Below are 23,667 nucleotides of genomic sequence, written 5' to 3' on the forward strand. Positions count from 1 at the left end.
AGGAGATTGCTTTGTTGAGCACCTCAGCTCTGGCCATTTCAATAGCATGGATCATCCAGTGGCCACCCATTTCAATTCTTTCATCCCATTCCCTTGGAGACATGTCTGTCTATGGTCTCATGCAGTGCCAGACTGAGACCACCCGCAAATTGTAGGAACACCTCATCTTCCGACTGGGCACCCTCCAACCAATTGGCATTATTATCAACACCTTGCTTTTGTTAAATCTCCCTCCCCCACTTCTTTTCCTGTTGCCTTCCTTCCATCTCCTTTTGCACAAACATGATAAATTCTTACCTCGTCCCTTATCATATTCAATTCACACCTTTTGTTGGACTGGATTCCTCCCCATTCAGCTTTATCTGAATTCTGATACTTTCTGAGATTTCCTGTTTCTGTCTTATTCTCTTTATTTCTTGAAGAAGGGCTCAGGCCTGAAATGTCGGGACTACTTTGGAAACAGATATGTTTTAATATTACTTGCTGTGCTTTATTTCACACGTCTGATACAAATGAGTGATTGGTGGAGTTTTATCATTGCATTTTGGGATCATTCTGTGAAATTTTGAAATGATGCCAATGCAAAATCACAGTAAAGCAGTAAAATAGCATTACCACAGGGTAAGCATAAATAAAATCCTAAATGTACATATGCCTTAAAGGGATCTGTCAAATTTTGTTATTATGCCTGGATTACTCCACAGGCAAGAGAAGTGTGTTACATCACAGACCAGCAGCAATAGAAATTCACCAAGAGACTGTTACTGTTTTTCTTTTTAAACAATATATTTATTAACTACTAATAATATAACTAAGCTAAACTCAACCTCAACTATGCGCGAGTGTGTGTGTGTGTGTGTGTGTGTTTTTTTTACCCAAACCATTACAGCTTAGGCATGATTCTGGAAAGTCATTCCAAATTTCAGTCTTAGAAGTCCATAGTTGAAATGCAGACATTTAAACTGATGTCCAGTAATCACGAAGGAGGTGGGAGTGACCGGACTGCTGAAAACTCACTAATCCTTGTCAAGTTCCTCGTTGAAATATCCTTTTGGACGAATGGTTGTCACAACTCCCCTTTTCCTTGTGTAGGGAAACAAAATGAGTGACTTCTACAATGTTTCCAAAAACCAAGCAAGGTCACGATCCAATGAAGCAAATCTTCTGCTTTCAATAATTCCCCTGACTGGGAGAATCAGCTGAATTGTCCACCTCACACAAAGTCACTCCACCTCTGTGTTCATCATGTGGCTGGTGGTCAATAATGAAAATCCTGTTTCTTTAAGAGTACCACTCACATGACTCTCTAAGTGTCCCACCTGTTTTCCTGGATAAACAACCATTGTTCTTTCTTTTCCTTCAGAGCATCAACTTGCCTTATATTCTGTACTTGATAGTGCAATCCAGTCTCTCCACAGCCTGTATTAACACTTAAAGTGGCAGTCACTCGAAATGAAACGTGTGTACATAATAAGTGGGTGGGTGAAGGAATCCCTAACAATCCCAATCTTTGAGGGTCAATCCCAGGCACAAACCCTCCACAATATTGAAAGTCTATTAGATTTAGTAAAGAGCAGGGTAAAAATAAAGCTAACAATTAGATTCAAATTGCAGGACAGGAAAATGTTAAATTACCATATACTAGCAGAAATCTTAACAATTTTAAAATTTACGGTTTCTGTGCATGGAACTGATGAATCTTTGAACTGACATGGCAAGTGTTGGTGATCCTATACTTGACAAATGAAAGATTCATCATTGCCTTTATTATTAATTGAGTGACAAAAGCTGACAACTAAATAATGTCATTAAGAATTAATTGAAGCATTTCCTCTCTTTAAAACTCATTGTGTATGAACAATTCACATTGACTTCTATTATGCTTTTAGACATATTACTGAATTATAATTGAGCATTGATACATAATGTACTAGTGAGATTATCACTTACTTTTAATTGAGCAGTTTCTTCTGAAGAATGGTCAGTAGAGTATTGAAGTATCGATTGTACCAGGGAACAGATCTTCATTCAGATCAAATATATCTTCAGAGCTGAGGTCCTATGAATATATCTGTGATCTGCAAGTAAGTTTGGGGAATTGTTAGACAAAGATCGGAGTACTGATTGATCCATTGAGGTATTCTGGTTTGTAAAAATATGGATCTGACTGTTGTTTCTGCAGGATGGCTCAGCAGATTTTGAATGATTTATAATATTTTCCTCTGTTATTTGTGAAAAATATAAATACAGTCACATTATAATTTGTGCAGCTGTATTTCAAATGATGCAGTGAGGCACTATGTATTAATGCAATTACCAGATATTAAAACAACTTGACCCTTCAAACACTGGTGTCCTTAATGTGTCCAACCTTGACTGAACTATGGATTATTGTTCTTAGATTATCAGGGGTCACTTAAGACGCATTCAAAATTATGAATTGATTTGTGAGGATGGAGGAGGAAAGTGTTTTACTTCTGGCCACAAGAAAGTCAATGAATATGCTTCATACATTTCCCAACACAATAAAAGAGAGATGAGAATATGTTTTTATGTTGGTTCTTCTTCTTCTTTGGCTTGGCTTCGCGGACGAAGATTTATGGAGGGGTAATATCCAATGGTTCTAATGGCTTGGCATTTACTGAAGAAGTGGAATAGAAACAGATTCAATTGCCACTTCCCAGGAAACTTGAACATACTCTTCAAAGCAAAAAGATTATTTGAAACAAATCGGCTTCATGAGTTGATAATCTCCTTAAATTCCATAAGATTCTTACTGATGGGAGAGAGGGTGCTATTTTAGAACTAGACTGCAGTGATCTAATCAAATGGTGTTGCGGTATAGGACAGAATCTAAACATAATGGCTGGAATCTATGAGGAGAATAACATTCATATATCAGCAATCATTGTTTCAATGAAGAGGCCAGGATGCATGAGAGCAGCATGTGCAGTACACATATGTAGTTAAAAGCAGAAAAGTCAGACACTGATATTTTGTTCTCCCGCAAGGAGCACTCTGCCACTCTATCTCTCTATCGAGAGATTTTGTCGTGGTCTGCAGTTCCACTTTATTCTTTATTATTTTGTGTTGCAGCAGGCAGCATTTTTTCTTCTCTTTCATTTTCCTCTGATCCCATTCCTTAGCTCAGTCCCATTCCCCGTTTATTTTTTCCACCACCTCCTCTGATTTTCCCTAGTGATCTCAAACATTCAGTTCCCAGCAGAGGCCGCGACTTCAGCCCCCATGCTTTCATAATGAATTCCAGAACATGGTGAACTTTCTTCCACCATATCTGCCTCCATGTCGGTCAGGACACCTCACCTCAGACCCTCAGATCCTTTGTCTGATCTCCAGAATTCCCAATCCCAGCCAGATGATGTTTAATATGGATAAACAATCCCTCTACACATCCATTCCACAACATGAAGGTCTGGGGGCACCTTGCTTTTTCTTTGAACAGAGGCCCAACTAGTAATCTAGCAGTGTTCTATGACACATTCGTTTGACGGAACTGTTTCTTGGATTGCATAACTTTTTTTTTTGAACTCCATTCACTTCCTCTTAATCAAAGGTGTAACTATGGAAATCTACATGGGACCAAGCTCCACCTGGCTTTTTGGCTGATACATGAAGCTGTCTTTGTTTCAGACCTACTTTGGCACCTTTTTCACTACAATAACTACATTGGTTCTGCTCCCTACATTCATAAAGAATGTGTAACTTTCTTTACTTCCACTGCCGATTTCCACACGACACTCTCCTTCACATGATCCATCATTAATCTTTCCTTTCTGAATCTCTCCATCTCAAAGAATAGACCAGCAACAAATGTGCAAGACAAGCCTTCAAATTTTCACAGTTGTCTCACCATTATGCTTCTTATCACCCTGTCTCTTGAAGAACTTCATTCCATTCTCCTGTTCTCTGTCTCTTTTATATTTGTTGTGATGATAGCCTTGTCCACAGATGCTTTTGTCTTCCTTCTTATCAAACCATGGCTTTCTTTCCAAGACAGAAAGCTTCCATACTCAGCAACCTCTCCCCTTCTTACGGCACAATTGCAAGAGTGTCAATATCTATCGTGTTATTATTCTCTTCCAACATCTAATGACCCAAATTCTCCTCCCCAAGTGAAGCAGGGATTCACTTTCACTTCTTCCAGTCTAGTTTAGTGAATTCGGTGTTCACAATGCAGTCAACTCTACGTAAATTACAGAGGCAAGACTGAGATGATTGAAGATTGTGTTACCCATGCAATTTGTCTTCTTAGCCCTTTTCCACTTAACACTAAATCTATTCTAGCAGTGCTAACACTAGCTCACATATGGGTAATGCATGGACAAGAGGCAAGATATGCATTTGGAGAGAAACCTTGCAACCAACACACAGCAGTCAAGACTGGAAGAAAGAATGGAACAAGCATCAATTTATTAGGAGAAAAAAATCACGAGTTCTGTTGCAAAGAACAAATGAGGGTTATGATGGAGAGAGTCTATAAAAGACAATGGATATCACACTGACACTAGAAATGCTGCTATAAAGGCCACATTCAACACCAAGGAGATAAAGCAATCATCCCCAAAGTGGGCGATGCTACCCCCTGGGGCAGTGGAAAGATCCAAGGGGACAGTGAGGAAAAAGAAGGCAGTCAGGGGGCAGTGAGGAAAAAGGGAAGTCGGTCCAAACTCAGTCCACAATGCTTACCATGCACTCTCCATCAGGTGAGGAGGGGGTGGGGGCGACTGCCTGGAATGGTGACAGCCAGGGATGGTGACTGCCCAGGACCTTGACAGCCGGGGATAGTGACTGCCTGGGACAGTGACTGCCCAGCATGGTGACAGCCGGGAATGGTGAGTGGCCGGGATGATGACTGTCTGGGACAATGACAGGCCGGGATGTTAACTGCCTGAGACAGTGACTGCCCAGGACGATGACTGCCGGGGATGGTGACTACCAGGGTTGGTGACTGGCTGGGACGGGACTGGTCGGAATAGGACCACTTGGGACAGGACCACTCGGGAGTGTAAAAACTGTGAAGTCAATGTAGTTACAGGTGAAATATATTATACATTTAAATACCAAGGAGGTGTTTGTTCATCGTATGTGTGTGTGGGAGGGGTGGCGCTAGGGATGTGGCATGGGAGACAAGGGAGTGGCAGTCTGAAAAAGTTTGGGAACCACTGGGATAGAGGAATTTGGACAAAACTGGCAAAGGGCATGGAGCTTAATTTTCCATGTGGAAAAGATGGCCAATGTAGCATATAATGATGAATTGTGCAACATTCATCATAGCATGACCCAATATCTGAGCTAAAGTTCAAACTATTGTCATCATGGAATATCTATCAGCCTATTGCTATCATAACTCTAAAAACCAGAAAATTGAAATTTGAGACATCACAAAACTGAGTCAATCTTTTGTCCACTCTGCAAGCATTACTGTGGTTTCCCCAATAGAGTAACAGATATCCATGCAGCATACACCAACTATCCTCCCTCAGTGTCAGCACTTGTTCTTAAATTCCCCTCATATTCACATATTTTCTGTGCCAAATATTTTATTAGTCTCCAGCCCTACCACTTAGGAAGCGGAAAGACTCTAAAAATCAGAAAGTGAATACCTTACGCTTGTTGCACTCTTGATTAACATTCCATACAATGCCTTTATGATTCACTTGCTGCATCATAGATTTATCATGAATTCCTTGTATTCCATCTGTGAGGTGTAATGCAGCAATTTAATAAGCCCACTTTTGAGAGGAGTCACGTGATGGAGTAGTGGCCGGTAGGAGAATACCAGCTCTCTCCAGAAAAGAAGAAATAAAGCGAAGAAAACACAATATTCAAGAAACACAAAACACAACAAATAAAAGATAAAGTTGTGGAGAAAAGAAAGAAAATGGCACCCAAGAAGGAAAAAGCAAAAACAACGGGTAAAAGAGAAGAAAATACGACAGAAGAGAAAGGAGAAGGCCTTACCTGCATGAAGCCGTCACGGAGAAGAGAGCCAACTCCCCAAGGTTGGTGACGACCCCGCAGAGTCACAACCTCCCGACCACTGGACTGCAAAAATGGCTCTCTGAGTCAAACAGAAATGCGCAATGCACACACTAAGGAAAAAGAAAACACTGACAGCAGGGGGGCCCAGCTAAGGAGCGAACTACCACAGCGCGACCAGCTGAGAGATGCCCGACAGCAGGGCTCTCAGCTGGAAGAAGAGGAAAGCGACAGGAAAGGGAGTGATAGGAAAGAAGAACAGCAACAGGAGGCCCAACAGATGACTAGCCCAGAAGAGGACCAACAGCAAGAAGCCATGCAAAAAAACACCCAGCAAAATGAGGCAAGCAGCTCAACAAGAAAGTCAGAAGAGACACAGATACAAGGAAGAGAAGTAGAAGACACAAACACAGGTGCAGACACAGAAGAAGAGGAAGAAGACCAAGCTCTGCACAGAGGAATGGAAGGTAAAATGAGAGCATTAAAAGAATGGTTGACATTAAAATTTAGTGAAATGAAACGAAAAATGAAAAGTACAGAAGAAAAAGTGAGTAGAAAGGAGCTGGTCATGACAGAAATAGGGAAAAGATTAGAAAATGTGGAAGAACGAGAAATGGCTGTAGAAATGGAAGTGAATGACTTAAGAAGAAAATTGGAAGAAAGTGACAAAAAAGTTAAGAGTCACAAGAGTTGTTCACTCAGAAGATGGATATAATGGAAAACTATAGTAGGCGAAACAATATAAAGATAGTGGGCCTAAAGGAAGATGAAGAAGGCACAAATGTGAAGGAATTTATAAAAGAATGGATCTCAAAGGTCCTGGGAATGCCAGAAACACAGGAAGGAATAGAAATAGAAAGGGCTCACAGAACAAATACTAGCTCTGAAACCACAGCCACAACAAAAACCAAGATCTGTTTTAGTAAAATTTCTGAGATACCCGACAAGAGAAAATATACTGGAGTGGGCAAGGAATAAAATTAGAGAAGACAAAAAACCATTGGAATACAAGGGTCAAAAAATATTTTTTTACCCAGACGTAAGTTTTGAACTCCTAAAGAAGAGGAAGGAGTTTAACACAGCAAAATCAATCCGATGGAAAAAAGGCTATAAATTTATGTTAAGATATCCAGCTGTGCTTAAAATATTTATCCTGGGGGAGCAAAACAGACTGTTCTTGAATCCGGAGAAAGCATGAGAATTTGCAGAACGCCTGCAGGACAGAAGGAGAGATGTAACAAGAACGAAGAACGACGACAAATTACATATAAAGATGTAAAAATAATGTATAACTAAGAAATAAAGAAGGGAAAGAAAAGGGAAGAAAGGAAATGGGGGGGTTGGGGGGGAAAACAAGGCCACTTTGACAACAGAAGGACAGTAGGTATAAGAGAACAAAATTTGTGAGCTACCACCAAGTCATCATTGTGATATTTCTCAGACTCATACACGAAAGTCTTCAGACACCATCATTTTTTTATTTTTTATTTTTCACACTATGAACCATACTGACCAAAATACACACAAACATTTCCCTCTTGAATATACACAGTGTCATTTTCTCCCCTTTTCCCCCCTCCCTTCCCTCCCTCCTTCACCCCCCTCCCCACCCACTCAACGTTCAACATATACGATACATTAAACCCATTAAACAATGTCATCACACAATGAAAATAAACAAGAAATTTGTGTCATCTACTTTTACACACTTGGTCAGTTCATTTCGTCTTCTCCTTCTGTCATTTTAGGTGGTGGAGGTCCGCGGTAGGACTTCTCTGTTGAGTTCCATGTACGGTTCCCAAATTTGTTTGAATACTGTGCTGTTATTTCTTAAATTATATGTTATTTTTTCCAATGGAATACATTTATTCATTTCTATGTACCATTGCTGTATTCTCAGGCTATCTTCTGATTTCCAGGTTGACATAATACATTTTTTTGCTACAGCTAAGGCTATCATATAAATCTTTTTGTGCTCCATCCAAATCGAGTCCAAGTTCTTTACTTCTTATATTACTTAGAAGAAATATCTCTGGATTTTTTAGTATATTGCTTTTTGTGATTTTATTTAATACCTGATCTAGATCTTCCCAAAACTTTTCCACTTTCTCACATGCCCAAATTGCATGTACTGTTGTTCCCGTTTCCTTCTTACAGTGAAAACATCTATCTGATACTGTTGGGTCCCATTTTTTTAACTTTTGGGGCATGGTATATAGCCTGTGTAACCAATTATATTGTATCATGCGTAATCTTGTGTTTATTGTATTTCTCATAGTTGCTGAGCATAGCTTTTCCCATGTTTCACTGAAGTAAATACGCAATGCTGGAGAAACTCAGCAGGTCAAACAGCATACTTTACATAGCAAAGATAAATGTTTTGGGTCTGAGCCCGCTATCAAGTATTGAGTAAAATGTAGGCAGGTGCCTGAATAAAATGGTGGGGGAAGGGGCAGGAGGAGTAGCACAGGCAGGAGGTAATATGTGGATGAGGGAGGGAGGACACATCAGCAAAGAGATGGAGGGTGTTTTGGGTCTGTGAATGGAGAGACAGGAAGCAGAGGGATGGAGAAGAAAGGGAGAAAGGGGAGCAGAAACTGGAGAAGTCGATGTTAATGTCACCCATTTGGAGAGTGCCCAGATGGAATATTAGGTGCTTCTTCTCCAAAATACAAGTGGTCTTGGTTTGTCAGTGCATGAACCCATGGACAGACATTTCAGCACAGGTGTGGGGAACAGAACTGAAATGGTTGGCCACTGGAAGATCCCTGTTATTGATGCGGACAGAGGAAAGGTGCTCAGTGAAGTAATCTCCCAGTCTGCATCCAGTCTCTCTGATGTAGAGGAGGCCACAACAGGAGCACCAGATACAGTAGTTGACTCCTCCAGATTCACAAGTGAAGTGTTGCTTCATTTGGAAGGACTGTTTGAGGCCCCGAATGGTAATGAGGAAGGAGATATGGGTACAATGTGGCACTTCCTGCAGTCACAGGGAAAAGTGCCAAGGGGAAATTAGTGCGATTAAAGGGCAGAGCAGTCCCTACAGAAGGCGTAAAGGGGAAAATGTGTCTGGTGATGGGATCATGTTGTAGGTGATGGAAATTGCAGAGGATAATATATTGAATGTGGGGGTTGGTGGGGAGGTAAGTGAGGACAAGGGGAATCCTGTTTTTGTTGGGTCTAGGGCAAAGGGGGCCAGGGCAGATGTGTGGAAAATGGAGAAGATGCGGGCAGGTAAGAGCTGAGCTTATGGGAGAGGGAAGCCACATTTTTTGAGGTAGCAATATGTTGATGTCATGACTGCAGGTGCATTGCTTGTATCTGAGCTAGCACCAGTACTGTGAAATTTGGACAATGAGAATGGAAACAATATCTATATTCATTCAAATACTGAAAATTTTACTGACAGTAGTGTCTTTGATATTGTCTTTTTGTATCATTATTTTGATGTGCAAACAAGTTTGCATCACATAGCTTACTGAGTTGGAAGCCACAAGAGCATTATGAACTTAACAGTTGTTTTAGATATGACTCTTTTGTTATATTTGAAAGCCGCTAACAATGGCTACAAGTCATGGATATGAATACTTGACTTCCAGTAATGGTGCTTGTAGAAATAGGGGTGCCACTCCAAGTCCCTCCAGATTTCCTAATTGCATTCTGCTCCATTCACGCCTGCTGATCAATCAATTGAAGAAAAGGTTAGTGATAATCACATGGGCTGTAGCTGCAGACAGCAAGTTGAAGTCCATTTTCACCTTCAAATACAAATCGATTTCTCATAGCTTTCCTTGTAATATTACACTCAAATAACTCTTTCATAGATATAAACTGACTGTGAAGAATAATCGATGGTTCATGCGCACTTCAAAGGATAGCCATTATATTAATTTTCTAGATGTGCTTTCACCTTTTTTGTAGTAAGCTATTGACTGTGCACAAGCTGTTATCATTGTTCATTCCCCAGTACACATTGCAGCACGTCCTATATTCTTTGGGATCGTAGATATTACTTGTCATTTGGCAATGTTCTGAATTTCACTTTTTCGAATCATTACGAACATGGCATGAAATTTGTTGTTTTGCAGCAGTATTACAGATGAAAATATTGCTATGAATTATATTTAAAATTTTTTTAAAAATAGTGCAAAGAAAAAGTGGGGTAGGGTTCATTCATTGTTGTTCAGAAATCTGATAGCCGAGGAGAAAAATCTGTTTTTGTGCATGTTCTTCTTCAGGCTCCAGTACCTCCTTCTTGATGGTAACAGTGTGAAGAGGGCATAGCCTGGGTGGTGAGTGCCCTTAAGGATAGAGACTGTCTCTTGTAGATGTCCTCGATGAAGTGAAGACTGTTGCCCATGGTGGTGCTGGCCAAGTTCACAACTCTCTGTAGTCTTTTCCTGTCCTGTACATTGGCACCTCCATACCAGACAGTGATGCATCCAGACAGAATACTCTCTCCATGGTACACCTGTAGAAATTTTCAAGAGTCTTTGATGACTCAAACTAATTTCAAAGTATAGCTACTGCTGAGCCTTCTTCATGACTGCATCGACATGGAGGCCCCAGGACAAATCTTCAGAGATGTTGACACCCAGGAATTTGAAGTTCTTAACCCTTTCCACTGTTGACCCCTTGATGACGACTGGATCATGTTCTCCCCTTTCTGAAGTCCACAATTAGATCCTTAGTTTTGAGAACATTGAGTGCAAGGTTGTTGTTGCAACACCACTCAATTAACTGATCTATCTCCCTCCTGAATGCTTCCTCTTTGCCATCTGTGATTCTGCCATGATTGTGACACCTGCAACTATTCCCCCTATTCCCCCTATGGAATATTACATATAAGCAGTAAACATCAGCTTGTGGTTTCCTTTGCAACTAAGGCAGGGCTAAGTGGGTAATATTATTTACTCTGATTTTTGCCACTGGATATCAATAATGAGTTATAATTCATTTACTAATGAAGTGCATGGCATTTTCTGTTTCATACAAGCATATTCATTTCCAAGGATGAAAAATACTGTGTTCTCTGCAATTCAATGCGACAAGAAAATCAAATTCGTAGAACTGAGCAAAAATCAGCAAAGTTCTATATGTAACAATAAATTTCCATGAAATACGACAACTTTCAACCCATGAAAAAATTTACCATTCTATATCTGGAATTAGTGAATAATTTTTGAAAAATAGTGACATAAACAAATGAGTATTTCATTATTCTACCATGTCAAATCAATGTCCCATCTAGTCTCATACAAACTATTCAAATCATTGGGGTATCAGTGATGGAGAAGGTGAACAAATTTAAGTTCCTGGGAGCCACCATCTCGGAGGAGCTTTTCTTTATCCAATTCACCAATGGCATTGTGAAGAAAGCACACCAGCACCTCTACTTCCTCTGAAGTTTTGCATTGGTTTGGTATGACACCAGAAACCCTGGCAAATTTCTGCAGATGTGATGGAAAGTGTGCTGACAAGCTGCATCACGGTCTGGTATGAGAACACTAATATCCCTGAGCATAAAGTTCCCCAAAAGGTAGTGTACAAAGCCCAGGACATCACAGGCAAAACCTTGCCCACTATCGAGAACATCTACAGGGAACACTGCTGTCAGAGAGCAGCAGCAATCATCAAGGATCCACATCACTCAGCACATGCTCTGTTCTTGTTGCTGCCATCAGAAAAGAGGTATAAGTGCCACAAGACTCACATCACCAGGTTCAGGAACAGATGCTACCTTTCCACCATTAGAATCCTCACCAACAAACTCAATCAGGGACTCATTTAAGGACTCTTACTTGTGCACTTTATTGATTTTATTTTTATTCTGTGTATTACACAGTTATTTGTCTACATCCATTATCTGTTTACAGTTCTTTATTTGTTTTAATGTATATGCTGTGTAGTTTTTTTTTGCACTACCAATAAGTGGTAATTCTGCCTCGCCCACAGGAAAACGAATCTCAGGGTTGTATGTGATGTCTTGTATGTACTGTGACAAATTGTTATCTTTTATATTGTATCTAGATATGTTTTAAAGGAGATAAATTGTAGCAGTTTTTTTTAGTGTAGATCACAAACACTTCACAAAACAGATCTCATTTAAAATGCAAGAACATGGCTCAAGCCAGACAGTCTAGGCTCTGAGTGGCTTTGCAAAAACTTTGAAGAATGCCTTTTGAGACTTCACAAGTAGGTGTTAATTCAACATACATTGGAGTAATGGATTATTATTTTTGGAAAGCAACAGATAAGTGGACTTGGAAGATTGGGTCCAGTGTCGCAGTCTGTCTGAATACAGTTTGCTGTTCTAAGAGGGTCATGAGGTTTTTCTCTGAGAGAGAATTCACTTCAACAGTTCAGTAGCAGCAGCTGGGACTAGAACATGACAAGCTGGTAAGCTTTGGGAAAAAAACCTATTTTGATGACGGGTTGTGAGTTCTTAGTTCAGCTTATTCAAAGCACTTGTGGTCCATAAAAGAGGAGGTGGCTGGCTGCATAATGTTTTGCTTGAGATAGGGAAACAGAAAAGGAACTCTGATGACCTGAAAGAGGTTATCATCAGAGTCAATGTGGATCGGATTTTTCAATTAAGAAGGGGGGGGGGGGATTCAAACCAGAGGACATGGTTTGAGATTGAAGGGGGAAAATTATAAGGGGAACACGAGGGGAAATTTCTTCACGCAAAGGGTGGTTGGGATGTGGAATGAGCTTCCGGTGAAGGTGGTTGAAGCAGGAACGTTATTTACATTTAAGGAAAGACTGGATAATTACATGGAGGGGAGAGGGTTGGAGGGGTATGGATCAGGTGCTGGTCAGTGGGATTAGGAGGGTGGGGATTTGTTTCAGCATGGACTAGTAGAGCCAAACTGGCCTGTTCTGTGCTGTATACGCTTATATATGATATCTGGAAAACCCAGATGGGGCATGTTTCTTTGGCAAGATACTGAAGTGGCTGATTGGAAGGAATCAGTTTGTGTCCAACTAGGAACAAATCTCTCTCTGAAAACCAACAAGAACCTTCCTGAGCAATAACCATTTACCTTTCAAGCACGAAAGCCTGGCGAAGATTCATAAATGTTAAATTCTATGCACAGTATAAGAACTGCCTGATACCAGTGAACTTGGAGGAGTGAGAAGTGAGATTGGACTGTGAATCAAAGAACTTTTCTGAACTTACACACACACATTACATACATTACATTACATTACATGCACTTAGAATTAGAAGGTGGCTAAGTTAGGTTAAGTTAATAGTAATAAGTTAAAATTTGATCCTGTTTTTATGTTTAAAGAAAATTAAAAGTAACTTTTGTTTAAGTAACCATTTGTCTTGGTGAATTTCTATTGCTGCTGGGTTTTGGGGTCCTCTGGGCCTGTACAGTACTCTGACAATAAATCTGAAATCTGATCCTAATTCAGACTATGACCAATACTCATCACCACGTTAAAGCTGGAAACAAATTCATAGAGGGATATATTCAACAGGAAGATTGATTTGAATGGAGTAAAAAGATTAATTGATTTTTCTTCTCCATTTTTTCAAGAGGATTGGCTGGCATATAGTGTGTTACTGATAATGACAATAGTACTTTGGAAATGATCTGATTTAACATCTCCTAATGTACTATGGCCATTAATGCATCAATGCTTCCTTTTACATTCACTGGGAACTGTATTCCTGTACTCCCTTGGAACTCTGCAGGATCCTTGTTCCAACTCTCCCTTCCAGATTCAGATCCAGATTCCCGTACTTCCCTTTAAACTAATGCAGGCCCCATTCTCTGTGTTCCCTTTAATCTCACAGGATACTAGCCTTTTGATTTTTCATTAAACCTGTAAATTGAAGACATGTAACATTCCCACTGATTCCTGGCCCATCACCACTCAAAGTGAAGAAGAAGCATTAAAGAATGTGTACAGAATATCAACCTGAGTTTTAGTCTCTTGCATGTAGCTTTCAATTCAGCAGGTTTTTTTTTTGAGGGGTTGCTTATGAGTTAATTTATACTAAAAATTTCTCCAGAAGCTCACATTTTTTGTGGTACAATTTTCTCTGATTTTCCACAACAATAGTTATTCTCAATATGGAAAAGAATTTTTAAAGTATCTTTTCAATACATGTCATTCGTGATCATCCAGAGGAAGAATCTCCTTTCTGCAACCATTGATAGAACATAGAATATTACAGCACATATTCAGCCCTCACTGTTGTGCCAACCTATATATTCTAATCAAAAAAGAAGTACTAAGCCCTTCCTACCTCATAACCTTCTCTGTTTTTCTTTCATCCATGTGCCTGTCTAAGCATCTCTTAAATCCCCTAATGTTTCAACTTCCACCACCACCCCCAATGTAAGTATATAAAATCACTAGCAGCTTTGGTAAGGTGAATAGTCATTGTCTTTTCCCCACTTAAAGCTATGGACACCTAAAACTAGGGACAAAGATTTAAGGTGAAAGGGGAACAATTTAAAAGGGACCTGTGAGGCAATATTTTTTTTTACACATAGGGTGCTCCATCCATGGACGAACTGCCAGAGGAAGGTGTTAAAGCAATTACAATTAGGTCATCTAATAAACATTAAAAGAGTTTCAAGGATAAGGAAAATGTAGAGAAATGTGGGCCACATGCAGGCAAATGGGACTAGCTCAGATAGGTAACTTGGTTGACTTGGACAAGTTGTGCTAAAAGGCCTAATTCTGAGTTATATAGATCTATTAATCCAAAACATTACAAACTGATCAAAATTCAGAGGGTTGCTTAAATGTGATGGTCACCCAGCAACCTCTTTCAACATTCACTAATTCTTAGGCTTGTCATTTTATAAAGATGCAGTTCAGTTTGAAAGGTTCCTCTTATTTGCACCACAGTCAAGCAACAGAAATAGAATAGAGAAGCTAATGACAATGCCCCAGTTGCTACAGATCTCAAAAAGGCTTCCCAAAAACATAATCAAGGTGAGGCAGAAAAAAAAATAAATACTGCTGTCAAGCTATCTGTCCAGTATTTAAATATGAAGAGAAGTGTGACTTACCAATGTCTCATTAGACAGATAAAAGGATGTGGAGCAGCAAAATAACACTGATCAACAAATATTTTGTTTTCTGAACACTATTTTATGTATTTTGGGCTAGTGATCGCAAAATCACTTTAAAATTTTTCTATCACATACCATTTTATAGCATACATCCTTCATGCTTCAAGCATACAAAACCATGAAGTGCAAAATGTCATTGAAAATTCATTTTCTGCATTTGTACTTGGACTTCTTCCCTCGTACAGTCATTGACAAGCATGGTGAAAGGTTTCGCCAGAACATTACGACCATGGAAAAGTGGTATAAGGGCAACTCAAATCCATCAATACTGGCCAACTACTGTTGGACAGTGACACAAGAGGCATCAGATGCTGAGTACTAACAAAAATCAGCGGCATAACATTTTTGGGACAGCTTAACTAATGCAATATGCCATTAAACATGCCAGGTTTTTTATGAATTATGTAATTGTCAATTCTGTATTTATGCTTATATGTTAAACTCAATAAAACATTTTAAAAAGAAACATGGTAAATTAATAAAAGTGAATTTAATGTTTCTCCAACTTCCTACATGATACAGAAAACCTGAAATTATCTTTGTGTTCATCTTGAAGTTGTCTGTCATAATCCCCAATTCTTTTTCAGGAACCAAACATTTTGAAAAAAATTTGTTGTCCATTGTAATTATCCAAGATGCCAAAAAATGGAAAATTCTTTCCTTTATTTAAATCAACCTTCTTACACAAGGATATAAAGGGGACATAGATGGACAATGGAAATATATGGTTTATAAGGCTTTAGGTTATACATTGGGATAATGTACTAAGCCATCTGATAATAAAGTGCAACAGCTGCTTTCCTGCATCATGTATAATTGAGTATTCTTCTGGAGATCCCACAATTCACATTAGCTGGAGGACAACACCCCTTTGAACTACTAATTTACTAGCCTGTATTATTGTGTAAAAGGAAAAGGATAGGTGACTACATACTGAAAAGAGCAGAAGCATTCTATTACAAAGCAGAAATAAATAAGTTACTTTGGAAAGCTAAAAACAACTTCCGTCAAACATGTTTCAGTGAATTATTTTAATTATTTTTGAAGTACAATGGAATTCCACAGTAAAACTTATCGTCCAAGAGCTAGAAAAGAAAACTAATTTATGAAGCTGAGATTTAGAACTTCAAAATAAACAATTTTTTTTTCTTTTCAGGTGTATGTAATGTAAAAATATCAAAATTTAACTGCTACTAGTAGTTCAGTTTATGTTTTAATATAATTTTTTTAAAACTCAGTTAATATTATCCATTAATTGTTTACAAATAAAATTATTCTACATTTCTTATTCACAACTTGTCACCTCAAATTTTGGTCATACAGTCCTGTCAACATTCATCACTGTCAACAACTCTGCCAATATTTCCCATTCAATTTTATTATGTCAACTGTCACAATGTAGCTTCAGGATATGACCAATAGATGGCTCTCTGGCCTGAGTAGATGAGATCTGTCCCAAATCTATCAGTAGTCTGAATATAAAACAAAACTTTTGTTCTCATCCCAATATGAGCATAGTCATGGTAATTCCCCAGTAATATGAAGAATTTTGTCAGTATATCCAAACATCTCATTTTGTTACAGATGATAGACAGTCTAAAACACCAAATACTTCTGAGCTGCAGCCTTAAACTAACAAGCACATTCCATTCTGCATAATCAGCAATTAGATTCTCAGTGCCCTCAGGCTCTATTTGCATCTGCAATCAAACTTTCTAAATTTAAAATGGCAGACTAATGTAAATAAATCTCTATCTTAACAACAGAATAAAACATGATGCATTACCTGATTTAATATTTTTATCATTATAAAACATCAGCTAATTACTATTATGACCGGTCATCTAATGCCACTATATATCATTCAATTCATTGCGAACAATATCACAGCAGATATATTAGTCTGTGATAGATTAAAAGCTTTAAAACTCAGAAGCAAACTTCAGGTATGGCATTACCTAATATCAGATTTTATTATTGGGCAGTCAATATACAATGCCTTACATTTTGGTCACATTTTTATAATCGTGACGACCGTCCATTATGGCAAAGGAATTGAATTCTGCTTAAAAATATTTCCAATTTAGCACTACCTGGATCTTCACTTCAACTTTTTTCAACTAAGTTAACTGATAATCCTATTCTTAATCATTCTGTAAGAATATGGGTAGTTTAGAAAACATTTTGGATATCACAATATTTCTCTTTCAAGTCCTATTTTATCTCATCATTTTTTCCAATCTTCTTTACATGACTTGTCCTTCAGGAATGGCACAGAGTGGGTATTCAATGTTTTAAAGATCTTTGTATTGACAATGGTTTTGTATCATTCAAACAACTCTGAAAAGTTTAATTTACCCAATAGTCATTTCTTTAGATATTTGCAGATTAGGCATTTTCTTCAATCTTAGATTTATGATTTCTCTGGAACTCCCAATGCGAACTTTGTGGACGAGGTTTTTTTAGTTTGCAGCCTTCTCATAAAGTTTAATATCTATTATTTATGATGTTACTATGTTTAAGACAGGCCCTGTTATTTAAAATTAAAATTAAACCTTTTAATGACAGATGAAGTTTGGGATTTAATTTTTAAGTCAGACAATAATTCATCGTTATGTGCTCATCAGTGTTTACTACAATTTAAAGTTGTACATAGGGCACACATGTCCAAACCTAAATTATCTTGTTTTTATCCAGATATAAATTCTTGCTGTGATAGATGTAAGAGAGAAGAGGCTTCTTTAATTCATATGTTCTGGACTTGCCCTAGTCTGGAAAAATATTGGAGAGATGTCTTCCATACTTTAATTCTTACCATAAATTTAGAACCAAATCCTTTAGTTACACTATTTGGAACAATGGGACGATGTTCTTTTGACATTGATTAAATGTTGAACTCTATCCTTCACCTCTCTTTTGGCTAGGCAAGTGATATTACTTAGACGAAAGAATGCTGCCACTCATGTTCAGTGGCAGAGAGACAAAGTCATGTTTAAACAGAAAATACTCATTAGTCAATTAATAATTCAGATACAAGATTTCAAATGCAGTGGGGGACATTTATAAGTCATTTTCTTAGTCTTTAATATAATGCTTGACCTTCATTTACTTTTTTCTCTCTGTTCTCATTTTAAGTATTATGTATGCTTATTATTATACAATGTTGATAAAGTAGGGATGGGGTTTGGATTTCTCTTTAATTGAGATAAAATTATTAATATGCTTTTGAATTGTGGATATGTCTTATGATTTCTGTACCTTCTTTTTTAATGATTTAATCTACACTTAATACTCCACATTTTCTTTTTGTACTTTTATGTTCTTTTTCTGCTTTGTAACCCCTCCATAAATCTTCGTCCGCGAAGCCAAGCCAAAGAAGAATTACAATTAATTTAAAAATTAAAAAAGAAGCAAATTTAACAATTGAGATGTCACAATTCAAACTGTCTCACCTTAAATATACAAAAAAAATCTCAATTAACCTGAACGAAATTACAACTGCCCTCAGTTGACTTCAGCAATTTCAGTAACTACATCTAACTGAATTTCCATCCTTCAAAATGTTACCTAAATCAAACTAGCTAGATTAACAGCTAAACAATAACTCTTCAGTAGATCAACAGCATGGAGCATCCATAAGTAAAATAGAACAGATCTGGGCAGTATCTCATCAAAAGAGGTGAATGTTTTAGAACAGACACATCGAAAGACCTCGATTTCAATTGCAAACCTGTCCTTTTTTTTCTGAACTATGCTGTTATATCGGAGACAACGCTGGTGGAAGCGTTCTAGGAGCCGTAGGTGATGCCGGTAGAGGACCCATGATTCGGAGCCGAACAGGAGTGTGGGTATGACGACGGCTCTGTATACGCTTATCTTTGTGAGGTTTTTCAGTTGGTTGTTTTCCCAGACTCTTTTGTGTAGTCTTCCAAAGGCGCTATTTGCCTTGGCGAGTCTGTTGTCTATCTCATTGTCGATCCTTGCATCTGATGAAATGGTGCAGCCGAGATAGGTAAACTGGTTGACCGTTTTGAGTTTTGTGTGCCCGATGGAGATGTGGGGGGGCTGGTAGTCATGGTGGGGAGCAGGCTGATGGAGGACCTCAGTTTTCATCCCCAACGTCGAAGTACTCGAGATGGCAGAGGTCGACAGCATCGAGTCCACGCTGCTGAAGATCCAGCTGCGCTGGGTGGGTCACGTCTCCAGAATGGAGGACCATCGCCTTCCCAAGATTGTGTTCTATGGCGAGCTCTCCACTGGTCACCATGACGGAGGTGCACCAAAGAAAAGGTACAAGGACTGCCTAAAGAAATCTCTTGGTGCCTGCCCCATTGACCACCGCCAGTGGGCTGATCTCGCCTCAAACCGTGCATCTTGGCGCCTCACAGTTTGGCGGGCAGCAACCTCCTTTGAAGAAGACCGCAGAGCCCACCTCACTGACAAAAGGCAAAGGAGGAAAAACCCAACACCCAACCCCAACCCACCAATTTTCCCCTGCAGCCGCTGCAACCGTGTCTGCCTGTCCCGCATCGGACTTGTCAGCCGGAAACGAGCCTGCAGCTGACGTGGACTTTTACCCCCTCCATAAATCTTCGTCCGCGAAGCCAAGCCAAAGAAGATGCTGTTATATTTCCAAGACATTTTTGGGTTTATTTATCAGTATTAGCACCTGTCTTAACCTGCATATACATCTATTTATAAAGTATAAACTCTCTCTTTTTTTTTAAATTAGCTTTTCCACTGCAGTGGCATCAGAATGAAATGATTAAAGGGTTATATTGATAAGGTTTGATGAACTAGTGGGAAAAGGCTCATGTGGAACATAAACATCAGAATTCCATATTTTGACAAATTGCATGAAGGTTTCGGAGTTGTGAGTAGTAATAATTCATCCAGAGCAACCATATTATATCAAATATAGTTAGATTAAAATTATATATCCAAGCGTGACAACAAGCCATTAATTCAGGATTTTATTCTGAAATCAGTAATTTTGTGCTTCATGTTTTGGAACAGTGCAGGAAATACAGTGTTTTATTTATGGGATCTTTCAACTTGCCTAATATTGACTGGCACTTCCTGACTGCTTAATAGGGGGAAGGGCTCATTATGATAGGATAAGGCAGGAACTAGCAAGAGTAAATTGGAAACTGACGTTCAAGGGTGAAAGCACAAATATAATGTAGAGAAAATTTAGGGGCCATTTTTGTTGGGTTCAGGATAGGTTTGTTCAAATGGGATAGGGAAAAGATGGTAGGAAAAGGGAACCGTGACAAAGCAGGTGAAGCAGTTAGTCAAGAGGAAGAAGGAAGTGTGCATTAGATATAGGAAGCAGGAAACAGGAAGGGCTCATGAGAAGTATATGGTAGTCTGGAAGGAGCTTAAGACAGGACTCAGGAGAGCTTGAAGGGGGCATGAGAAAGCATTAGCATGCAGGATTAAGGATGTTCTATGCATATGTGAAGAACATACATGACCAAAATGAAGATGGGGCTGCTAAAGGATAAAGGAGGAACATGTGCCTGGATGTGGAGGAGCTTGGGGAGGTCTAAAATTAATACTTTGCTTCAGAATTCACAAGAGAAAAGATTGATTTCCCTGGGCCAAACGTGATATACCCAGGCTGCTGTGGGAAGTGAGGGAAGAGATAGTTAGGCCAGTAGCTAGGATCTTTGAATCCTCTTTGGCCACAGGGGAGGTGCCGGAGGATTGGAGAATGGCAAATATAGTCCCCTTGTTTAAAATAGGTAATAGGAAAAATCCAGGGAATTATGTCTGTGAGTCTTATGTCTGTGGTGTGCAAACTATTGGAGAGGATTCTTAAGGATAGGATCTATGACCATTTGGAGAAGTCCAGTCTACTCAAGGATAGTTGGCTTGGTGAGGGGAAGGTCATGCCTCACAAACCTAATTAAGTTTTTTGAGGAGGTAACAAAAGAAATTGTTGAGGGTAGGGCAGTAGATGTGGTCTATATGGATTTTAGCAAGGTATCTGACAAGGTCCCCCAAGACAGATTCATTCAGAAAGAGGCATGAAATCCATGCAACTTTGGCAGTGTGGATAAAAAAAATTGGCTTGTAGGTAGAAAGCAGAGTGTATTAGTGGAAGGAAAGTATTTTGCCTGGAGGTCAGTGTCTAGTGGAGTGCCTCAAGCCTCTGTTCTGGGGCTCCTGCACTTTGTGATTTTTATAAATAACCTGGATGAAGAGGCAGAAGGATGCGTCAGTAAGTTTGCAGAGGATACGAAGGTTGAAGATGTGAATGGAGCTGAAGGTTGTAAAAGGTTACAAAAGGATATAGAAAGGATGCAAAGTTAGGCAGAGAAATGACAGATGGTGTTCATTCTGGATAAGTGTGAGGTGATATATTTTGGAAGGACAAACCAGAAGACCAAGTACAGGGTTAATGGTAGGTTACTTAAAAATGTGGATGAACAGAAGGACCTTGGGGTCCAAATCCATGCATCCCTCAAGGTCGTCACGGTTGATGGGATAGTTAAGAAAGCATATGAGATGCTGGGGTTCATTAATAGGGTGATTGAGTTCGAGTCGCGAGATCATGTTGCAACTCTACAAATCTCTGGTGATACAACACTTAAGAGTATTGTGTTCAGTTCTGGTCACCTCTTTATAGGAAGGATGTGGAAGCAATGGAGAAGGTGCAGAGGAGATTTACCGGGATGTTACCTGGATTGGAAAATAAGTCTTATGAACCAAGGTTAGCAGAGCTCGGACTTTTCTCTTTGGAGTGCAGAAGGTTGAGGAGACTTAATAGAGGTCTGCAAGATTCTGAGAGGCATGGATGGAATGGACAGCCGGCGCCTGTTTCCCAGTGCAGGAATAGCAAACATCAGAGGATGTGTACAAAGTGAAGGGAGGGAAGTTTTGGAGAGACATTAGGGGCAAATTTTTTTTTTTTGTACGCAGAGTTGTGGGTTACTGGAATGCCTTCTCAGAGATCGTGAAACATTAGGGGCAATTAAGAGACTCTTAGACAGGTACATGGATGGAAGAAAAATAAAGGGTTATGGGATAGGGAAGGTCTAGTAAATTTTTAAAGAATATATGGTTCAGCACAACATGAAGGCTGTACTATGTTCAACATTTCCTTCATTGTATCACTGCCAGCAATCTGGGAGGTCAAATCCAGTTCAATGAGTAAAGGAGACGATTGCAGGATGCTTCGAGTGTCTGGTGATGAAACGCATCAAAGTGCACTTCCCAGATACACTGGACCCATTTTAATTCATCTATAGAAGAAACTATTTCACATACAATTCTATAGCCTTGTCCCTTCACTCCGTCCTGGCCCACCTGGAGAACAACGTCTGTTCTGTGACTTCGACTCAGCATTTAATACGATAATTTCCCAGAGGTTGGTGGAGAAGCTGTCATCGCTGAGATTCAACATCCCTCTCTGTAACTGGATCATGGACTTCCTATTGGAAAGATTACAGTCTGTCTAGGTTGATAGAACATCGAGCACTGTCACGCTGAGCATTCACGCACCTGAAGGCTGTGTGTTCAGCCAACCCCTGTTCACACTACTGACTTACGACTGCTTTTCCAGATCCATCTCCAACAGACACAACAGTAGTTGGCCTCATCAGCAACAACAATGAGTCACAATACAGAGAAGAGGTGAAAAATCTTGTGAAATGGTGCGAGTAATAACCTCAGTCTCAATGTGGACAAGGCAAAGGATTTCAGGAGGACCAGGAATGACCACTCTCTACCACACATCAACATCTCTGTAGAGAGTGGAGAGCACCACATCTCCTCACTTGTCAGGAAGGCGCAACAATAACTGCACTTGCTAGGAAGACTGATGCAGGCAAGGCTACCGGCCACCATTATGTCAACCTTCCATAGGGGGTCTATCAAGAGCGTCGTGGCTGGCTTCCTCACAGTGTGGCATGGCTTCTGCATACGTGGATCAGATGTCAATCCACAGGACCCTAAAAGTGGCAAAGAGGATCACTGGAGTCACCCTCCCCCAGGATCATTGCCTGAAGAGGGCCTGCAAAATCACTGAGGACCCCTTCCATCCCGCACACAGCATCTTTCAGCTGATCTTATTGGGAACAAGATACAAGAGTATCAGAGCCAGCACCACCAGGCTGAGGAACAGCTTCTTCCCATGGGCAGTGAGAATACTGAACAATCAAAGGAACTGCTCACACTAACCATCCAAGACTCTCATACTCATGAAACTGTGGCAACACACATCGAGACGCAGGCAAACCGGCTCTGCATTGTTACAGCCACGGCAGTGGAGCAGCCACATCAAGATGGTGCTGCCAGGTGCGTCTTCTTCCAAGCTCAAGCGGGCCACGCACGCGTACTCAGCTGTGCCGTGACGTCACTGCCCGCACATCGGCAGGACTTATGGGCCACCTTATAAGTTGCAGCACGGGCTTTTTAATAATAAACCGTTGACAGTGCAAGCAACATACAGTGTGTAGTCTTCTCATTTCATTTCCCTTAGTAGCTACTGCTACAAAACAATATTTATTTATTTGCATAAATGAAATACTTGCCCAGCATATGTATTGTTTGTCTG

At 39.6% G+C, this 23,667-nt stretch overlaps 1 long non-coding RNA gene across 3 annotated transcripts in view; it reads right to left on the bottom strand.

Moving 5' to 3' along the window:
• Positions 1–23,667, bottom strand: part of LOC138741491 (uncharacterized) — a 50,567-nt gene that overhangs the window by 19,749 nt on the left and 7,151 nt on the right. For all 3 annotated transcript variants that reach the window (XR_011343541.1, XR_011343539.1, XR_011343540.1), the window contains exon 2: positions 1,951–2,078. This is a non-coding gene — a long non-coding RNA (uncharacterized lncRNA). The remainder of the gene's footprint in view (positions 1–1,950; positions 2,079–23,667) is intronic.

The sequence above is a fragment of the Narcine bancroftii genome, chromosome 8, assembly GCF_036971445.1.
Source record: "Narcine bancroftii isolate sNarBan1 chromosome 8, sNarBan1.hap1, whole genome shotgun sequence".
Classification (NCBI taxonomy): Eukaryota; Metazoa; Chordata; class Chondrichthyes; order Torpediniformes; family Narcinidae; genus Narcine; species Narcine bancroftii.